Source organism: Temnothorax nylanderi, unplaced genomic scaffold, assembly GCF_030848795.1.
Source record: "Temnothorax nylanderi isolate EJ_2023f unplaced genomic scaffold, tnyl_v1.0 TNYL_tig0034_pilon, whole genome shotgun sequence".
NCBI classification, from domain to species: domain Eukaryota; kingdom Metazoa; phylum Arthropoda; class Insecta; order Hymenoptera; family Formicidae; genus Temnothorax; species Temnothorax nylanderi.
This window is the reverse complement of record NW_027249096.1, coordinates 1,437,060-1,457,828: the sequence shown is the minus strand read 5'-3', so window position 1 is coordinate 1,457,828 and position 20,769 is coordinate 1,437,060. Positions and strand designations below refer to the sequence as shown.

The 20,769-nt window shown below is 37.8% G+C and overlaps 1 protein-coding gene across 2 annotated transcripts in view; it reads right to left on the bottom strand.

The window, feature by feature from the left end:
• The window catches only part of Atp8b (ATPase phospholipid transporting 8B), a 53,888-nt gene extending 35,967 nt beyond the window's left edge, over positions 1 to 17,921 (bottom strand). Inside the window, exon 1 of one of the 2 annotated variants that reach the window (XM_071703225.1) lies at positions 17,708 to 17,921. The gene's annotated coding sequence lies outside the window, so the exon portion shown is untranslated. Of the gene's footprint in view, positions 1 to 2,519; positions 3,642 to 17,707 lie in introns of those variants that run through there. The other variant, XM_071703224.1, reaches the window with a different exon arrangement.
• Between the last annotated feature and the right edge of the window lie 2,848 nt (positions 17,922 to 20,769).

The window sequence follows — 20,769 nt, the reverse complement described above, 5'->3', positions numbered from 1 at the left end:
TAACGCGATAGGTAGTTACACACACACATGGCATTCCTTATATTTCTCAGTTTGGCTGAGGTCCAAGTTCTATCAGGTCTTAATTGACCACATTCTTTCTCTACTACTCCTATATCCAGAAACCCTCCAATGTCCATTATCAAATGCAGATAAATTTTTATATAAAATTTAATCATCAGTTTATATTAAAAGTAGCGTAATTTAAGTATCAAGCGCATTTTAAATATCAATTGTGATAAAGTTCTTATTTCCACTTCTTTTCTATGTTCTTTTTTCTATTCTTTTTCATACAAATTTTAAAAAATTAATAATAATTTTTTCTTAACGTACAAACTTCTCTCCATAAGAACATATGTCGCGAGGAAAAAACTTTCAGCGATTATTCGTAAATAATTATAACGATTGCAACGGCCATGAGATACCAGCTTAAGATTAGACGTTCAATTACGCAACTATTGGCCAAAGATAGTTCATAGTTGTGGGAGTAGGAATATTGGAGAGGGGCATCGGTGTCAAACATCGTAAAGACATTATTTGAGTTGTCATTTTCACGGTTCATCGACGTGTGCACCGTTGCACATCGTTACACTAAAGCAGACGCCCGTTGAAAGACGCAATATTATTACGCAGCCTGCTCTGACCATATATATTTAGGAAAACTCAACTTCGTCATGTCGAGTGCCGCGACATGCAATCGGCACGTTCGTAAGGCGAAAAGTCGAGTGCACGCAGCCTGAAATCTGAGTCGGGTCTTAGAAATTGCCAGTCGCAGAACCGGTAGTAAATCATACTTCCTCGAGCAAACAACGAAGAAACATACTAGACATTCAAATTCACGAGAAAATCGTTTTTTTATGCGTAAGAATATGACGATTCTCTTGTACGTAATTTTAATATTATCGTTTGCTAGCATATCATTTCATAACATCTAGCTTACGTAACTCATAAGACTTCACGTAACGCCTACATACAAAAAAAATTCTTATTGCGTAAAAATTATAATTTAAGATTTAAAGAAGAACCTGTAAATTCGCTTTTGTATAGAACTCACTCGAGAGCGAAGTTTCTGAAATCGTCATTTCGGAAATATGCGGAAAGTGCCAAAAATATGAACAAAGTACGTGGAGGAGATTACAATGCTTCTTTTTTCATGAAACGAAAACATCTCGCGCGAATAACGAAAGCTCGTTGAGAAGATAAGCGATCCGATGCACGCACATTGGTGAAATCACGACTGGCGTTCGGCCAGAATCGCTGTTGACTTTTCCACGGATTGATTGCTATTCCCCAAATATCCAAGCTCCGATCATGACCTTTGCAGAAGAGATCAGACTTTTGCAGGCTGTTCCCGAAATTGACGGAGTGCGTAATTGCGTCTCGAAATATGGAGCAATTTTCCTTTTTGAAAATGTTACGGTCATTCTCTCAATTCTCTATATACGCGTCTATCAATAAATCAATTTTCATTTATAAGTTGTGTAACGCGTAATCGTATAGCTGGGATCGGTATTACGTAGCAATATCTATAGCCTCCGAGAAAAAGAGAACGAATAGCATAATATAGAGTAAGAGAATACGAAGTTCCGCTTATTATTCAATGTAATAATTAAGAGACAATTATATACGGCCAGACTACAATCGTGAATCTTATGCGACGATCTGCGGTCTCCGCTCGCGATCCTTACGTAAACTCACGCCTCTCGTACGTATATCTAACTGTCCATAGAAGAAACGTGCATGAGCATCCAAGAAAGAGTAATGTATCGCGCGACACAAACGACATTGTAACGTCATCTTCATTGATCGTTCAGTGGCCACGAGCAACATCGTGCAACTCGTCGTCCTCGGAACATGGCGAGAATAAATCGTTTAATTCACGAGTAAATTCGATTTTTTTTTATACAAAGCCATTTTTACAAAACACGAGCAAATTTAGCTACTTCGTACAAATTCATCTTTACTTTTAAAATACAAGTACGAGAATAATTTTATTCGGTTAATACCGAGAGTGTTTCTATAAGGCGTGGAATATTCGGTAATAGGCGCGTGTAATTAATAAAGCGAGATGTATTCCTTGTTAAAAACTAAACTCATCTTTCCACACAATTCGGAGCAACATAATTGTCTTCAGTTTTCAAACTCTTCAAGTTAAATATTATAATAGCTATACATTATACAAAAAGTTCCTGTTAAAAGAAAATTAATCTAATTATAGAAATATAGTTTTGTCATTTTTTATTATAATATTCCAAAGCTGCCATTTAGCTTGTAAGAAAAAAATCGTTTTAATTCCTCGAGTAGATCGAATACATCAAAATACGTTTGTTTCCTATAATCATTCCTTATATACCGTAAAAATTAAATAGTTAGTAAAAACCCTACACTGGAATCTAAAAAGAAGTAGAAATTGGGTGTTATATGTATCGCAATAATAAATGCAAATCCATTCTTATAACATTTCTCCTTTTGCGTCAGGTGTTCCGCACGAAAGCGATAGGCGAGATCACGAACACGCTCACCTTGCAGACGGCTCCTCGTCGTCATATCTTGGCATAGTAAGACTTTCATTTAGCGCGTTCGCTCTTCGTGACCGTCGGAAGAAAACTTCGCCCTTCGCACACGCTCCTCCTCGCTTCACCCACACGATAGACAGCAAACCGCGGCGCGATCCCCGAGTCTCAATCAATCAGTGCCTTTCTCCGATCACTGCTCTTGTCTACGTAATCGCCGCGGCATCGCGCCATGGTGGAATTCCCAGCGGAAACTTTTCGCTCGCGGTTGAACGTCCTCGGCGCGGCCGCCGTCGCCGCGTCGTTGCCGACTCGTCCTCGCCTCACACCGTCACACCATTCTCTCCTCGATACACGATATTTATCGATACTCCACGTGATCAGGACTTGGCGCGCGCTCGCGACGATCGATTGAACTTCCCCCCCGCGGGGTCAAGGTCGCGGGAAGATCTTCGATCGAGCGATCAACGTCGAGGATGAGCTCGCTCGAGAGCTTGAGAAATCTTTCGCGTCGCGAGAAGAGGAATCATTCGTTGTCGAACCTGTTTCTCGCACAGCGCGAGAATTTAAAGGGTGACGAGAAACGGAGCGAAGAAAACGGCACCCCGATTATCGTTGTAAAACGGTTTGCCGATATCACCAGACACACGCCACTCGAAAAAGTGACCTTGCTCGCGCCGATTAGAAAAGCGCCGCAAGCTTTGAGCGGTCAGTCGAGAGACCCGGTCGGTGCTCTTCTCGTTTCTCTCTATCGTCCCAAGTATAAAAATCCCCGGCAAAGCGGTACGATAACGTTCCTCGATATTTGCAGCGTAAATCCCAGCGAGGTTATCAGTCGCTTCGCGAAACCCGCGGCGTTTGTTCGTCGGCGAATCTGCTTGTCAAATCCCAGTCGTTTTCTTTCGGCTAAAATTGACAATGACGCGGTTCACGAACGGGAAAAGCACTTGGACTTATCGTTCGTCACTGCTCCACGCGTCCGGTCACGTACGTTAGGCGCGGCGGAGTGTCGATCGCGTGTCACAACGGCTCGTGCCGAGAGCGATCCGACGGAGTGACTCCGCTCTTCGACGCCGTATACACGCGATAGGCCAGACCGTTCGGAGGCGCGCGCCGTACTCGACTGACGGGGCACTGACGGGGCACTGATGGGACGGACGATTGAAGGCGGCCAAGCAAGGCTGGAATCGCGGCACCGCGCGTCGCGACATCGGCCTCCACGACGGTGGAAACCGCCGCGAGCCTCTTACAACAGGACGGTTATCAGAGAACCAGTTAACGGAACACACACGATCCAATTGACGTATTAAATAATATCGATTATTCTAACCGCATTGTTGAAAATAGGAAGTAATTAGGAAGTAATTAGGAAGTAATTATCTAAACAAAATATAAGAGAAAAATGAGACAAAGCTCTAATTAACATAATTCGCGTTCGATATGACTATAATAATATTTTAAATAAAGTTAAATGGAGAAAAATTATAGGTTCATTTCTTTTTTGCAACAAGACATACACCTTTTATCTTTTGCCATAGTCACCGTGCGATAATAGTATCGAGAAATAAACTCTTTGGCAGAAAATTATCTGATTAACGAAAAGTCAAACCAATTAACGAATACAATGGAACGATACAATTAACATATTAAATAATCGATTATTCTAAACGCATTGTTGAAGATAGGAAGTAATTATTTAAATAAAAATATAAGAGAAAATAAGACAAAGCTTTAATTAACATGATCCGCATTCGATGTGACGATATTTTAAATGGAGTTAAATAAAGACGAATTATTAGGTGTATCTCTTGTTTGCAACAGACATTAAGCCTTTTATTTTTTGTCATAGTCGTCATGCGATAATAGTATCGAGAAATAAACTCCTTTGGCAGAAAAAAAATTATCTCAAAATCCAATTAACACATAAAGTCAAATAAAATCTCATAGACTAGTATATAATATAATTTTATAAGATTTGGTAAATCGTGCGAAACTAAAAAAAGACAATTACAAATTCATCATAATTACAGTTCTTTCAGTTAAATTTTGCATATTTTCCATGTAGAAAAATGCTGCGAAAAAATAAATGTAATATTTCAGTAGGTGCAGATGGAACATTTGAAAAGATTAAGCGATAAACAAGGTTACTGTGATACACAAAAGCATCTCGGACAAAAAAATCGAAGCTAGGTCACTGAGAGTAACAAAGTGCTGAAATACCATTCTTAACCATGCTAATGCATGACACGATTGACATTTTAGAAATGCCAATCCGCGACATTTTGCCCGGCATTGTCCCAAATATTATGGCATGTCCAATATTGAAGCAGTAGGCGTCAACGTTGTATATATATATTTTTTTTTTTTTTAATCTCACGGGTGCTATAACGCATTGGTAACATTGATGAAAGAATATTGAAATAAAGAAAAAAACCAAAGAAGGAACTTTATCTCCCAACGTTAAAAAAAAAAGATTAATTTAATCAACCTTCGTAATTTATCGTATAATGTCACCTTATTTTATATATATATATATTTTATTTATATATATATATATATATATATATGCGTGCTGATGGCACATTAATTTCACTAATTGGGATTAGATACTCCACGTATCGTGACACCGAGTTCGTCCCACTTGTGCGAGTTGATAATTAAGTTCTCCGGAAATGTCCGCGAACACCACAGCTGTATTATTCAGCGAGCTGATATATAATATTTACGAACAATTCGGTAGAGATAGAGAGTAATTGGAAGTCGCGTAATGAAAAAGGCTAATGGAAATCTCGACGATGTCAGAGGTTTCTTGGTCACACGTGTTTCGGGTATTATATCAGGAAAGGCGCGTCGGGCACAACGAAGATGATACATCATCGCCACGACAGTTTCATTTGTCTGACAAAGAACGGAGCCGTTTCAATTAAGCCAAGTGTCGTCGGACTTGAGAATCGCAATCATTTATTCTTTCCAAAAAATGTGATTTATGATGTAACAGAAACAGGTGAAAATAAGCACGCGATCTACACAAAAAGGCCGGATTAGCCTTGTGCAAGCTTGTTACACATCGTCAATTTTATTAATTTGTAAGTGTGACTCTCTCAGTCGTGACCTTTCCAACGTGCAATTAGTTGCGTAAGGTACTAGTTATATCAATTAGAGCAAATGTTACGGAAGAGTTATTCAACAAAAGCGCGTATCGGTCTTTACCGTTATTATAAAGTAAAGATAATAAAGTAAACGATTAAATGAAACATCGTTAACAACACACGGCGAAAGTTAAATATGCGGGAAAACCATGTATGTTCCTAGCGTATCGATCCGCTTTTTAATCACACGAATGGCTTAAATAACGGGAAGATGATAATCGATAATTTACAGTTTTTTTACTTGACAGAGCATGCGTGAAAAACAAACGTTTAGCCTAGTGTCTAAAATATTATATCTCGCAGGATTTTCAGAATCATAGTGAATATTCATGTGTCGTTAAATACTATACCCTCTCATACGTAATAGCAGGTCAATCGATGCGATATATGTATACAATACAAAAGTATAGCGAGTAGATCAACTAGCTCTCGCTCTTATGGTCTGTGCACACGTATTCAATATACGACGATAGAGCGTTATTACATAATATAATAATATTTACACCGATCTCTCGCACGCGATAATGTCTGCAGTATTAACCCTCCCTCTATAATAATGTGAGATGTGCAAATATCAGAATATATACATATTTAAATGGTATTGCCGCAGTAACATAGTCGATGTTCGGAATATTAAAATAATATAATTAATGTGATATAAGTATTGGTTAATTAAATTACACCGACCAATTACACTAACTTAAATAAATTTTTTAATATGTTTAAACAAATAAATTTTTGTATAATACTAAAATTACATCCATATTATATATATCTATATATATAATACGCTTCGCGCGGGCTCAAAAGCTCTTCCTTCTTTTCCCCAAATAGTAATATTTATCCTGAAAAAATTTGTTTTGAAAAAAGGGATCTTTCTTAGACAATTTTGTATGAGGGCCCCTTGTCCCCGGGCTCAGACTCCTTCCCAAAACCCTCTACGGTCTAAGTTAGAGTATCATGAGATAGTATACCAAATTTGGTTGTTCTAATTTAAAAACTGTAGATTTGCATAGCGGACAAACATACACACATACATTCATTACATATATAATATATATATATATACACACTGTTAAATTCATAGTGTCAAATTATATTCAATTTGAGTCGTTTTTAACCATTCCTATATAGGTCGCCACTGCTCCTACTCAATATGTCGTTAATTTAACTAAATCAATAGAGGTAAAATAATACTGTTTTGTATTAAAATAATAAATTTCGACATACATAGTAGTTAAAAGTAACAAAATGTTATTTAATTCAACGTATTGATTTAAATTTTATTCTTTAATATTTAACAATGTAGCACGTATTATAAAAGGCACGCTCGCGAACTAGCAAGAGTGATTTTGCGAGGGGTAATTTGTCCTCAAAATTAGTGGAGTCTACGATCGGCGCGAATAAAATGTCGATAACACAATGTCGAACGATTAATGAAACTAATGCACAGTTAAATATCTGTTGTGCAAGCGTATAACGAAGGCGTGCCTCCAACGTCTCTCACGCGTTCATATTACATCGCGACCTTGCAACGTGACATCGCCTCCGCCCTGATATTTTGCGCGAGATAACGTGATAGTCCAGCTGCTTTACGACGAGAGAATGGAGACTTGCCACCGAATTGCTTCATTTGCATAGTAAATAGCACCTCGGCGCGTCGGCGAGGAAAAGTGGCAGTCTATCCATCCCTAATTGCACGATTTATAGACAGCGGGTCGATCATCCGTCGCGACGGCGCGTAAGTCTATATGTATACGCGAAACCTCTATAATACGGTTTGTAAAGTAAGCCGTCGATGCGTCACAGGAATAGATCAATCGCGATTTAATAATAGCGAATCGCTCGTCTACCCTGAAAATCGCGCTCTTGTAAGTTACAGTGCGTTTACTTGCTTCCAAAATACATTTTAATTATCACAACTGTATTATTATTAATTTTGATTTACTATTTGATTGATTTATTATAACGCGTGATTAACATTAATTATTATTAATTTATTTTATTCAAATAAATTCATATTATTTCCAAGATCCACCAATCGACTTACAGCAATCCCTTTTGAATACGAATAATTACACCGCTAGAATACGTTCGAGTTTTAATTTTAATCTAAAGAGTTAACTTCGATATAGTATATTAATTCGTGTAAGCTTATAGATTTTATACAATAAAAACATTTTATATATGGGTCCAATATAGGTCCAAATGCTGTGGTATCTATATCGCACGTAATCAAAAAGTCTCAAATTGCCATCCGTGACTGTGGTCAATAAAGATCCTGCGGTAATGCAGGAATATTAGCTCCTATAGAAAGCGGCGATTTTCAAAGTAACCGGGATAACCCCCTGTGTGATGACCGAAAGGGTAGGGCCGGAGATAGGAAGGGTGCGGCAGCCAATGATAGGTATTGTCCCATTTAGCTTAACTCACGTTTATTCAAGTTAAATGCGACCTAACCTGCGGTTTCTTTATTACACGATAACGAAAGATTAGCATCAGAAGAATAAGGCAACCGCAAAAGATACACAGCAGATTTATATATACTAACAATCTTAACAGAGCAGTCAGATAAACATTACTTATCAACGGAAAATAACTTTAATCGAAAAACTGTTTAAAATTTAATAATATTTTCCACATGTATGTATACAAACACTTGGAAGGTAAAAAATAAAAAAATAAAATTCTGTCGAAATCACGTCAACAGTTTTGCGACCACAAGTTGATTCGTCATCGAGTTCAGAAAATTATCAATAACGTCTAAAAAATAGCCATAAATTTGGTTGTAAAGAGTCACAATATCCAGTGTTGTTACCATCGATATGTTTAAAGTCCACGCGATACGTCGGATTTAAATCGGGATTTACTACTGCGCGTAAATTAATTTTATACCAGCGACTTTTCAACGTGCAGTTAATGCAAATGGAAAATCATCTGAATGTTTTCTCTTTCTTTTTCCTCTCATGTAACATCGATAATATCGATAATAAAAATAAAGTAGATAGGTTCTTTGCAGTACAAAGAGACATATGTAAAGCATATCCATTCCACCATTTCGATATGCTTGTTTAAAGATAGCGCGAAGGTTCTTTGAAGTTATTTAGTCATGTTGATATTGTATTTTGGTCATTTTAAATATATTAGATGCTAATAACAAATATTAAGCATAATGGATTTTAAGTAGACAATATTTTAAAAATAATTCGCTATTGTTTCAAATGTTAAAGGGATTCTCGCAGAGGCAAGTTTCCGCAAGTGCTATTAATTTAGTCACGAATAAAGATTGAACATGAGATTTCACTGACATGATAATTTTTAATGTGCTTTTATCGCAATAAAAACTTCATCGATAATTTGCGAAATGCTAATGCTGCAATGCAATTAAGAATTATGTATCTTAATAAAAATCAGCTTGCATAAAATATTATACAATCTAATGTCTAATCAGATAATAATGTTTTGTTTTTTTAAATTCAATTTTCTTAATGCAAAATGCATTATATATGTTATATATTAATAATATTTTAATGAGCTCTGCTCGCACACATTTTTCGAAACAGAGAACATGAAACAAAGAGAAAAAAAAGTACAGACTTTGCTTCATAAAATTTGTTAGCTCAAACAAAAGTGTTTATAGTGAATTACGCCTGTTCTGTATCTTAAGTACATCACGTGTTAATATTTGCGCGTAGATTTCCGCGTGAATGTCCGCGAAGATCAAATACGACACTCGGGGAAGAAGATTGAGCGTAATTAGAAACCGTAACAGCAAATAATATCTCTGACACTACGCACTTTTTATGCTTACATTCTAAATGTGTATTTCATTGAACCGCGATGATTTAACCTTAAGATTAGATGCATAATACAGTGGCCATCCATTTTGGTGCTCGAAATGACAATGCACAATTTCTCTCTCAATGTAGATTATTCGTGATATTTACGAGGATTCGGTGGAGAGAGAGAGAGGTGTGCCACCTAGCCTGATAAGATAAATCGTCGATGGGATGATAAAAGTTCCATGCAGCATTAACAGAATAGAAAATTATATCTCACGGAATGATCTTACGATTTCTTTTTGTACGGCGATTAGAAATTGCAATAAAAAAAGATCTTTTTGAAAAAAAATAAATAAGTGGAATAAAAATGGAGTTAAGGAATAACGCGTTCCAGATTATATGCATTTGTTTGATATCGCTTTGAATGTAAAATCGGTCGCGAAAGGATTTGACAGATGTTTCTATGATTTTAAGAATACTACTCGACAGGTGGTCGATTAACAAACGAGAGCTACGTGACAAAATTACGCTACTATTCGTTAGTAAACACTGGCACACCTGTTTCTCTCAATCGTCAGATTCGAGAAAAATAAGCCGCATATTTCTGTCGAATCAATTATTGAGCGAGACTAGATAATTAAATTGCGATTAAAATATCGAGAAGCCGCATCCTACTTTCAACAGGAAAATCGTAAAATATTGTACACGTGGGGTTCTATTTGACCGATATCTTATCGCGATTAGACGAAGTGATACGATGTCTTTTCCTCCCGAGGCATAAGATATCTTAGAGAAAACGTGAATACTACTTCAGTAGTCATTTTTGAACATAGAAAAAAAATACAATTAATTAAAGAAAATGCTATTTTCAGTCGGGTTGGATCTTGGTAACCTAATAATAATATTTATGTGTGAATTTTGTATACTTTTTTCAACTCAATAAACTGCGCGTTGATTATTTGTTGGTCGTCAAACACAGCTTTTTGTTGAAACAGTAACTCCACATACTTAAATCGATAATCGATTTAACTTTTGATGCTAATAAGTATCTTTATTAAAATCACTGTAAAGAATTTACAGTAAAAATTTTTGCGAAAATTGGATCTACTCTAATTAATTGCGCAAGATTCGTATTGGTTCTGTTTCATTTATTATAGGAAAAAAAATCAAATAATTATATTATCCAAACTAAAATCTTTTTTTACATTACCGCTTGCATAAATTCCAATAAAAATTTTGTGAAAGTCCATTAAAGATTGAATAAAAAGATAGAATTTTCTAATTATGTTTTATATAAAAAATCTTTTTTTCTTTTCCATTTCTTTCGCAGAAAGAAAATTGCATTGACTAAAAGATTCTTAGACCAGGACAGCGGAATTAATTATACAAGGCACCTATTAGTATAGTTAATATATTAATATTTTAATAATAAAATTTGCGTTATTTTTGCACACAAATCGCTCCGCTGCGACTGTTGAAAAGTAACGGATCCGGTCGCTATAACGCATACAGTAGTGGCTAACTGCAAATGTTGCACAATCGGGTATCGGTATTCGTCACTGGTTATCGCGAGACCCCGGTCGGCCGCTCCGCTAATTGATTCCATGAGACTAATGATGCCAGTCACGTTTATCTACGAACGGAATGCGTCGTCCAAGTGCGCGTGCACCGAAAGCGTACGAGAGCTCGCGATTATAGCGCCTGGTAAGAGATACTTTCACTGCCAAACGCGATTAAACGAAAATATCAATAAATAAAAGACGTATTTAAAAAAATTTGTAATAAATAATAAGCTCAATAACTAGATAATGCAATATTATTAATTATAACAAAAAGATTAATAAATTAGTTACAAACTACCAAGTATATATTATAGAAATATTTTATTAATTCATTCTTTATGAGTTTAATTATTTACTTTGTGAAAGTGGACGCTGCGCTTATATGGAAGAGAAATTAGTAAAAAAAATTAATAATTTTAACAACCAGTAAAAAGTTTGTCATTGTTGTGCTACTCTATCGATGTCTTAATAATATTCACGGTGCCGTTGATAGTAGATTCTATCTCGACTTTCATTATCGTAGATGAAATGTTTATCGATGCGTACCACGTACCACGCGAATTTAATGAATTCCGACGTGAGATCGATATCTTCATTGTGCTAGGCGACGTCAAGATTTCTCGCGAAAGAACGAGACGGGTATAAAGACTATAAAGCTTCTTTTTTTCAGGAAAGGCGATAAGAAAGTTAATTTCGTTCATACGATTATTGTATGTCGACACGTGTAAATTTCATTTAATATTTTTAAAACAGGTGTGATATATATTCCGGGTATCACATATATAGAGATACCGTTCGATAGCCTCACAGTATGTTTGATCTAAAGTTTGATAAGGTTTGATATCTCGCTTGATTATAAAATTTTATAAATTGTGTATTAAAGATCTAAATTTCTTCAACGTTCTCGCTTTAAGAAAAAAAAAGAAAGACAAATTCCAAATTAATTGAACAATTTGTGAAACCTATTCAATCTGAGACGCTCCATAATCGACGGTTACATAAAGAACGCAACACGCAAGATCATCGAGTCGAGTTAAAAGGTTCGCGACATTGAAAATTGGTAGAACGAGGCAGCTCGCTGCCATCGACGAGAACTCCGCGAGCTATGATGCCATGAACATTCACTCGGTTGTTACTTGTTACGTTATTCGTTCTATAGATAACGGCAAGCAAGCATGGTTACATACGCATCCTGTCTCTCTGTGTAACCGCACTTTACGACTATGTAGCTTACAAAATGGCTTACAAAATGGATAATCATAATGCGGCAAAAGCTATAATTATTAAAAGCAAGTAATTTAAAAGACGACCACGAGACGTGAAGCCACGCCTCGCGGTTTCGTATATATTAAAAGTATGAAAAAAAAATTCGATACCTCAATTTGTTTGACCGTGGACAATGTTTTACGAAAGAGGAGTACGTCTCGTTCCAAACCATTTCCGTTTCGTGACATATCGGTAAGAATTTCTAAGGAACGTCCTTGAAGATAAAGCGGAGTATCTCTAGAAAGTTATTTTTACGTTTGACAGAATGCGTCTTCTGCGTTCTCGCGCATTCGAGAATATCTCGCGATTTATCTAACGGCTGTAATACGTATGAAGATACTATCGGGCTCTGTGCTGAGCAATAAAATAAGCGGGTAAAGGTACATAAGAAGGAAAGCACGTTTTCTTACGTAGTACTTTACACAACGACGCGCTCTTTCTTCGTTTCAAACTCAAGACAGGCCGTTGAATATATCTCGGGTTAACAAGAAGCAATTAAACAATTGTTAAATTACCCACGTTGTTCTCACGTGAAAAATATATTCAAGGAAGTTGCGGTGCTTGGTAGTTGTGAATGAAAAATACATCGCGAGTTAAGTCCTCTAGAAGAGACTTTTGTCTGTTTCGCCGACCTTTTAATGATGGTCAAGGCCGATAGTAGACATGAGAAAGTGATTGAACTACGTCACTGCCAACGACTGCCTGCTTTCATCGTTCCTTTTACTCGAGTGTGAAAGTACGTACAGCGCAGACGTTAAAACTTTCATATCGCTAAACGAAAGAAAAGCATTAAAACAATGCTTTTGCGGTTGCTATCAATGCAGAAAAACTATATAGCCACGAAAATTTTTCCAATTGATATTAAAATCCAACGTAACACTTGCGTGTGAAGTTGATCGTCAAGATTACTGGATCGAGATATTATGAAATTGAATAGCTTATCACAATTGAGTATACTTTACAATAAAAATTTATCATCTATATTATAGACTTTAAAAAGGATAAAAAAATCGTACCCTTTTACGTTTGGCAATCTCTGAGAGCACGCCGAACATTCCAGCATATATCTTACAAGATACGAGAGGATGCTCGACGAATTCGTAAATCAACTTCCGTGTCAGATATAAATCAGATAAATCGCCATTTCGTTCCTCGAAAATGTAAACAGCGTGACGCGTTTTATGCTCGTTACGCTGCAAATCGCAATCGCGGCCTTCATATTTCTGATAACTATGCGAGACGTAACATTCTCGTTTTCTCGCGCACAAATCTCCGCAATATCGGCTGATCTCGACGTATCGATCATTCGAGCACCGTGGTAAAACAGTTTACGAGGCCGGGCCATTCTTGGAGACGTCAAAACTAATAAACAATCCTAATAAACAATCGAGATATCGCCTCGTATAGCTCTTAGAATCGCAAGTTTAAAAAAATGAATAATTCACTTCCATAACTAGCGCGAAAAATAAGAGTCCAAAGGGAAATAAAGAAAGATCGATGATAACAAAGATAAATACAAGATACTCGACGTTTAATTGTCGCTTAAAAGAAAACGACGGTAGGAACAACGATGAATTATCAAACTTTACCACGTGCACGCGCGTTAACGACCTCGCGTTATAGTAATTAACGTTTAAGTATGTAAGATAATTATAGAGCGATATTACTTGACGAGAGAGAGAACACTTGTCAGGTAATGTGTGATGTCGCGTGGGCAAAACGTATCGTCACGATTTCGTCGCGGGGAATCTTGTTGCCTGTTGACAGGCCGTGCGAAAACGACAGCGGGATATATACGCTTCGCGAATTACATCCCCTAGAGCGCACGAGTAATGGAAATGCATCCATTATTCAGAAAACGCCAGGGGTGAAGGGAATCGATGTGTGTGACCTAATGCTGTCCGTGCGATCGTTAGGCGCGATAAGGCGGACGATAGCGTATACTTCTTCAACTACGCGGAGTAACAATCGAAGCGATTGTGATTATTTAACCCAGGTCTTATTCATTAAAATAAGGCGATAATAAGGCGACGTATTTATACCGAGCGATACGCGACGCGATGAACGCTATATCAGCTCGCGAACGGTCGCGTTGGAAAAAAAGTTACGTAAAAAGTAATATTCATTTCGTAAATTCAGCTCATTGTGCGTGAAATGATAAATACAGATTTACGAATAGTTATCGTTATATTGTTCCTACGCGGTTAATTGCGTTAACTCTAACACAATGTACTGCAAACCTCGATGCGACATATCGAAAGAAAGTGTGCGAATAGAAAAAAGATGTAATCTACAGATTCCAAGGCTACGAAGAGATTACGTGTTAAACAGATCGACGACTGTTTGCCCCGCGTGCGCCAGTCGTCGCGATCTTTATTCCCCGAGTCACTTATCGCTATTTGCACCGCGATTATTCACCTGGCAACAACAAAGGGGCGTCTTGTCATTGCCGGCGAAAATCGCGCGCGCTCGAGGATTCGCTCGCGACGAAGGCGACCAGAGATTGCGCGACGACGGATTTGCATAAGCACGAGACGTATCCTCTGTTCAGCGAGAACGCACCGCACGTGACGCCGACGAGTCCGAGGTCGTGCGACGTCTTTGCCTCGCCGGAGAGAAAGGATCTCCATTGCGCGAAACGGACCGAGGACGCTTTCGGAATACCCTAGACACTGGCCGAAAATCATTCCGAGAGCGCCGTTCGCCTTTCACGTCGCTGCATTCTACGGGAAAATATTCCGAAATGTCAAACCGGTACTTATCAGAAGTTTATATTTATACATGGAAATCTACGTTCACGTCTGACGCTTATGTTGCCTTTTTGTCCTTTTAATTTATTAATTTCATTTAATTTTAATTAATTTATCAAAGGTCTTGAGCATCAAATTAAAATCTCGAGCAAGACGCGACTGCCGCACGCGCAATTTACATAATATTTATAAGAGAATACATTGACTTGCATATACGCAAAATGTCTCAAATTTATTTCAACGACGTATATCGACGAGGATTGTTAAAGATTGAAAAAAATGATGCGTGACGTTAAGTGCTCGTTATTTCGGGAATACGAGCGGTGTCACTAATACCCGCGAATCTGCCGTGTCCGCGATTTATCAATCTGTTTTCGCTAAAGAGTGTCGGTGTGACGCTCGCTTTTGAGGCACCAATCAATGGAGATCTTAGCATTGGCCCGAGCATTAACTAGCTAGCGGACGAGCGCAACGAGGAGGCCGCGATGCGTCAACTTACGTCATTCGCGAGGAAGCGAGAGAGTCGGCTCGCGACGCGAAGAGGCGCGACGCGGCTTTTCCCCGAAGAAGTTTAACTCTTTCGCGACCGTGCCGTTCCTCACGAGGAAGTGTCGCAATTACTCGAGGGCGTAAGTAAAATTGGGAAACGGATCTGCAATATTCAATTAGGCTCACGAGGTAGCAATTACAAAGCGTACAATTTTTACAAATTATTCGACGAGCAACGTCGAGTTATAATTATACGCAAAACGTTATCGTCGCTGTGGTAGAGCGCGTAAATATTACGAATACACAATCAGGAGGGAGAATGTAAAGGATAGAGATATCCGAGCAGTGCCGCGGTAATTATCGCCGAGAGAAGAATTGACAAGGAAAAGAGAGGAAGATATCGACTCGTTGACTTGAACAAAACTGCCGGTCATGTTTCTTTTCTTTTTTCTTTTTCTTTTTACAAATCGCACGCGTGCCGTAAAAGTATCGTTTCTCGGAATATCGCCTTCATTTCATTATGCGAAAAGCATAATTCCAACCGCGATCTTGTATGAAATTTACATCTCGCGAATTAGAGGAAGTTAATTAATATGAAAGTTACGGAGGTAACGACGAGGCACGACGATGATGTCTAGAGACCTATTATATGCAATAGTACATTTTTCCTCGTTTATTATATAACATTACCCCTAATTGAGGTAACATATTTTATGCTCATTTTAATTTACAGAGCGTAGAACACTACATAGAAAACATAAAATTTTTAAGACTTCTCTCTTTCTCTCTTTCTTTTTCTCTCGCTGAGCTGTCCAATTATAAATCAATTGTTACATAATTCGGCACATCGAGTCAAATTTCTGCTCTGAGTTTGTAAATGATGAAACGAGGTCAAATGAAACCTGAATCGCGGCATTTTCCGATTTTCCGAAGCGACGTCTTTGCGCGCGGCGCTCTTTTCTTCCAATACCGATTCTCACGTCGCAATTCCGTTTCCCTTCCACGAGTTCCACGTCGCGTCGTGAAATCCCTCAACTCTCGCGCGAGAAGCGACCGGAGAACGTGGCAAGAGCGCGCACACGTGCGTGCGGCGCGAATTTTGAGGTCAGCGCGTCTTACGTCACAGCGTGATTTTTCACGCGCGGTACGGAACACGCCGCTCGGCGCTCCCCCGAGACGCGATTCCCCTTTCCGCGATGATCGCGGCGTACCACTCTCTCTTTCTCTTTCTCTCTCCTCTCTCGCTCCTCCGTAAAACTGTCTACAATTTTGAAATCCCGTGGTTTCAAATTCGCAATCGTTGCGTCCTCATTCCCGAGGTACACGAACGCTTATTTGACGCGAATTAGTTCAACTTCGCGCAACAATGAGATCAGTTAACAAAGTTATTAAACAAAGTTCTTCATAAATAAATTGTCTATCTCGTTCGAAACGAGATATAACTTTTTAACAAACCGTCGCGTGTTTTAATACGTTCCTCCAGGATCTGAAAGTCGATCGTCCGGACGACGTTGACAGAACACATTGAAAATCTCGGCTCTCGATTAGCGACAACGACGCATCTCTCGCGACGGATGCGGATCTCGCAGCGAAGCAGAGGTCGTCGTCGCCGCCGCTGCCGCCGCCGCACGGTTTCTCGGTACAAAAAACCTGTTGCTTCGGCGGCCACGCGAGCTGGCGCGTCTCTCGCGCGCCGTCGTCGTCGCCGGCGTGCAAAAAGCGGAACTCGCGGCCAAGTTCGCGAGGATCGCGAAACCGCGATGTGGGCGGACGAACGCGCCTGTCCGTCGAAGGTGAATTGATGGTAGGAGCGGTTCTCTCTCTCTCTCTCGCGAATTCGCGGAAAGCGTCTCGACGTCGCACCTTTTACCCGCACGACTTAACGGGGCACGAGTGCGCGTGCACTCGCGAGCGCACTCGCGCCCCGTTAATACGACGCGACGACACCTGTTACCGTCGCGACGGACGGTCGACGGGAGTTCCGAGGGGGAAGCGCTCCGGATCGCGTCGAACGACTCTCCCTTTTTTTTTCCTCAGCTTTCCGGGAACGAATTTCCTCTCGGTCAAAATCGTCGGCGGTCGCAGACGCGAGCGCGCGCGCTCGCGTGGTCGTCGCGTCGCGCGGACGCCGGCGATTCCGATATGTCTCTTCACATGCCACTCGACAGGTGTATTACTTAATCTCGGGCTTGCACTTACCGTGAACCGTTAACCCCGCTCGCAGCACGGACGTAGGCACTCGGCGAACACGGCGAGGACGACATAACACGCGCACCACGACGAACCGGCCATATTGTTTACTGAGGAGAGCTGGAGAGCCGATCAGAGAACCGACACTGCCGCCAGTGCCGCCTGCGCTAGCTTCCGGCGAAGAGTGGTCATTGTGGCGCCATCTCGTAGGCGGCTAGGAACTGTAGTTTCAACTTGAACCGCGCGCGTAAATTATCGTATATCAATAAGATGCCGTCGAGTACCGACTGTCGGTTCTTCTGGAGTAAATTATGGCGCGCGTGTCCCTCCCCCCCAATCGCTCCATGAAGTCCAATTCGGCCCATTAAAAAATTTCGAAAAAGAATTTTAATACTAAAACAATTAGCATTATCATGATGTATGTAGACACACAGATTAATGTGCTTCCTACTTCCTACTCTCAGATTGTCAGATCTCCTAACGAATATAATTTAGTCCTTTAATTTTTTTTCAATATAAAACGATCTTTCCTCTTTTTTCTTTATATAGTTAAAGATTATTTCAGCATTTTAAAATTACCAATATTATTAATTAATTATTAATTATTAATTATTATCATTAATTGAAAGGGGACTTACACTATTGGGATCTGACATTCGTCGCTATGACATCTGGTGGTCGAAAGTGAAAGCACTCAGGGCTCACAGATCTCATGGCATTGTACATACATATGTATGTACAGGCTTGGCGTGCGGTCCTACCAGCTTTGCGTTGTATTTTTATTATTATGGATGTTGAATTTTATTCTCCGCGTTGAAAATCTACGAGCAAAATTAATTATTCAGTTCGCAATTGTGAAAATAAGGCTCCAAAAACTTTAAATGTTCGATTTTATTGCTTTCGTAATCCCAAAATGAGTGCTTCATACATGTCAAACATTTATTTGGCAATTTATTTCAAAGCTTGGAAAAATGCATTAAAAATGAAGAAAGTGACCCTTTTTATATGAGAAAGTGTTAGCCGTTCTGCGCCATATTTGGATAAGCCCCGCCTCCATGTCAGATCCCAATAGTGGTGTAAGTCAAATTTTTTATAATGATTTACATCACTATGGCTTTTACCCCTCCAATTATTATAAGTAATTCGGATATCTCTATCATTTATCTATGATAAATTGTTCTAAATTAAAATGCGCAAACTGAGACACTATATATTTGGCAAATTTCTAGCCTTTATTGACTTAATAATTTTATTTAAAAAAGCATCACGCATGCTTGTTCATTAAACATTTTTACGATTACATGAATATAATTATTAATATGTGCAAATATTTGAAACATTTTGAAACAAATCTCAATGAGTACTCCGATATCAATAGAATATAGAATATACACTGTATAAATAATTTTTAATATGTCGAAGCTATAATGTTACAGAAGAATAATTAATAAATATATTGTTTCTATTTAACTACATTTTTCAAAATTCCGCTGTTATCAAATTTGACAGATCTCGAATAGTTGATACTAAAGAATTATTAATACATATATGCACGTATGATAAATAGATAAATTAATGGAAGAACATATTTCTTTGCGTGAATTTCTCGATCTCTTGCAACAAATAACAGAGATGGCGAATATCATCAATTATCGCGAAAATATTCGGAATTGTACAATATTTGCTTTGCATTATGCAAAAATAATAAAAATAGTACCTAATTGACTCGCTACCAAATTTTACTGCTATCGATAGTTCGAAGATCCAAGATATCATTTCTTTCTACGTGCGAAATCTTTTGAATATATGTATATATATTCACAATTATAAATTGACAAATATTTAACTTTAAAAATAATTTCAGCATTGCATACATACGATACATACAATTGCACTCTGTCGCGAATTCGAATCTGTTGCAAATTTTAAATTGTATAAAGCGACATATATTTAATAAAATAAAGCGATAAACTCAAATTTTTTTAAAATTAACTTATTAAGAATGTTCAATAATAGTGATATAAGCGTAGAAAGAACAATTCTTTACACAGAAAAAAACATTATTAAATATTATAATTAATTACACACTTCTTAAGAATCATGATTTTATATAACGTGAAAATAAAATACAATTTTATATTTAATGTCCTATTAATATTCGAAAAATACGGCACCTTTTAACGGTTTTAGAGAATTCCTTTACACGACGTTACATACTTATTATGATATGTATCACGTTGTCGTCAATATTATCGTCAGTTCTCAGTGATCTGTCGAAACGGAAAGATCGCGCGATTCTATGCTTCCCAGCACTGACGGTTCGTAATTGTAAACGTTAATTGTTGTTAATTGTTACAAAAAGCTGTAGACATTTATTAACGCACAATTTCAATATATAGAATAACTTACCAAAGTAGAAATCTTATTGTTAGACTTATATATCACTTTGAAATATACAAATGTACGAAATGTGAATATATCTTTATTTTATCTTATATAAGGATAATTTTATATAAATACGCTCAAAATTATCAATTTTACTCTCTATACAGAGGAAAATTATTACTTTTATTTATTAGCTAGATTAAATACCATTTATATATGCTCTCTCGCAGATGCATATGTTTGAGTTTTTGCAAGCGAGTATGCGCCTCTTTTATCGTTATCCATATATTTAGCTATTTGGGATTAATGATATAACCATATCGGGTTTTTGGAGTCTTCGGGATGTATTATTCCTGTGAGACATTTTGCTTCTCTTTTATTATTTCTAGAACGAGCACTCCTATAGATATATATACACCATATATATTAGTATACGTCAAAATTAGTATTTTACAGCACGTTAAACAAGCTTGATGAAGGAAATATTCCCTTTATTAAACATTACAGTCTAAAACAAAATCTTCAAGATTTTGAAAAAAATTGTGCAATTCTCTGAAAATTACATAAATTGTATCACAATAAAGCTCTAAATTTAGAAATTAATATAATTATAACATATTATGAGCCAAGATCTGTGATACAAAGTATTAATTTTTTTTCTAAATAGATTATAAATTATTTAAATA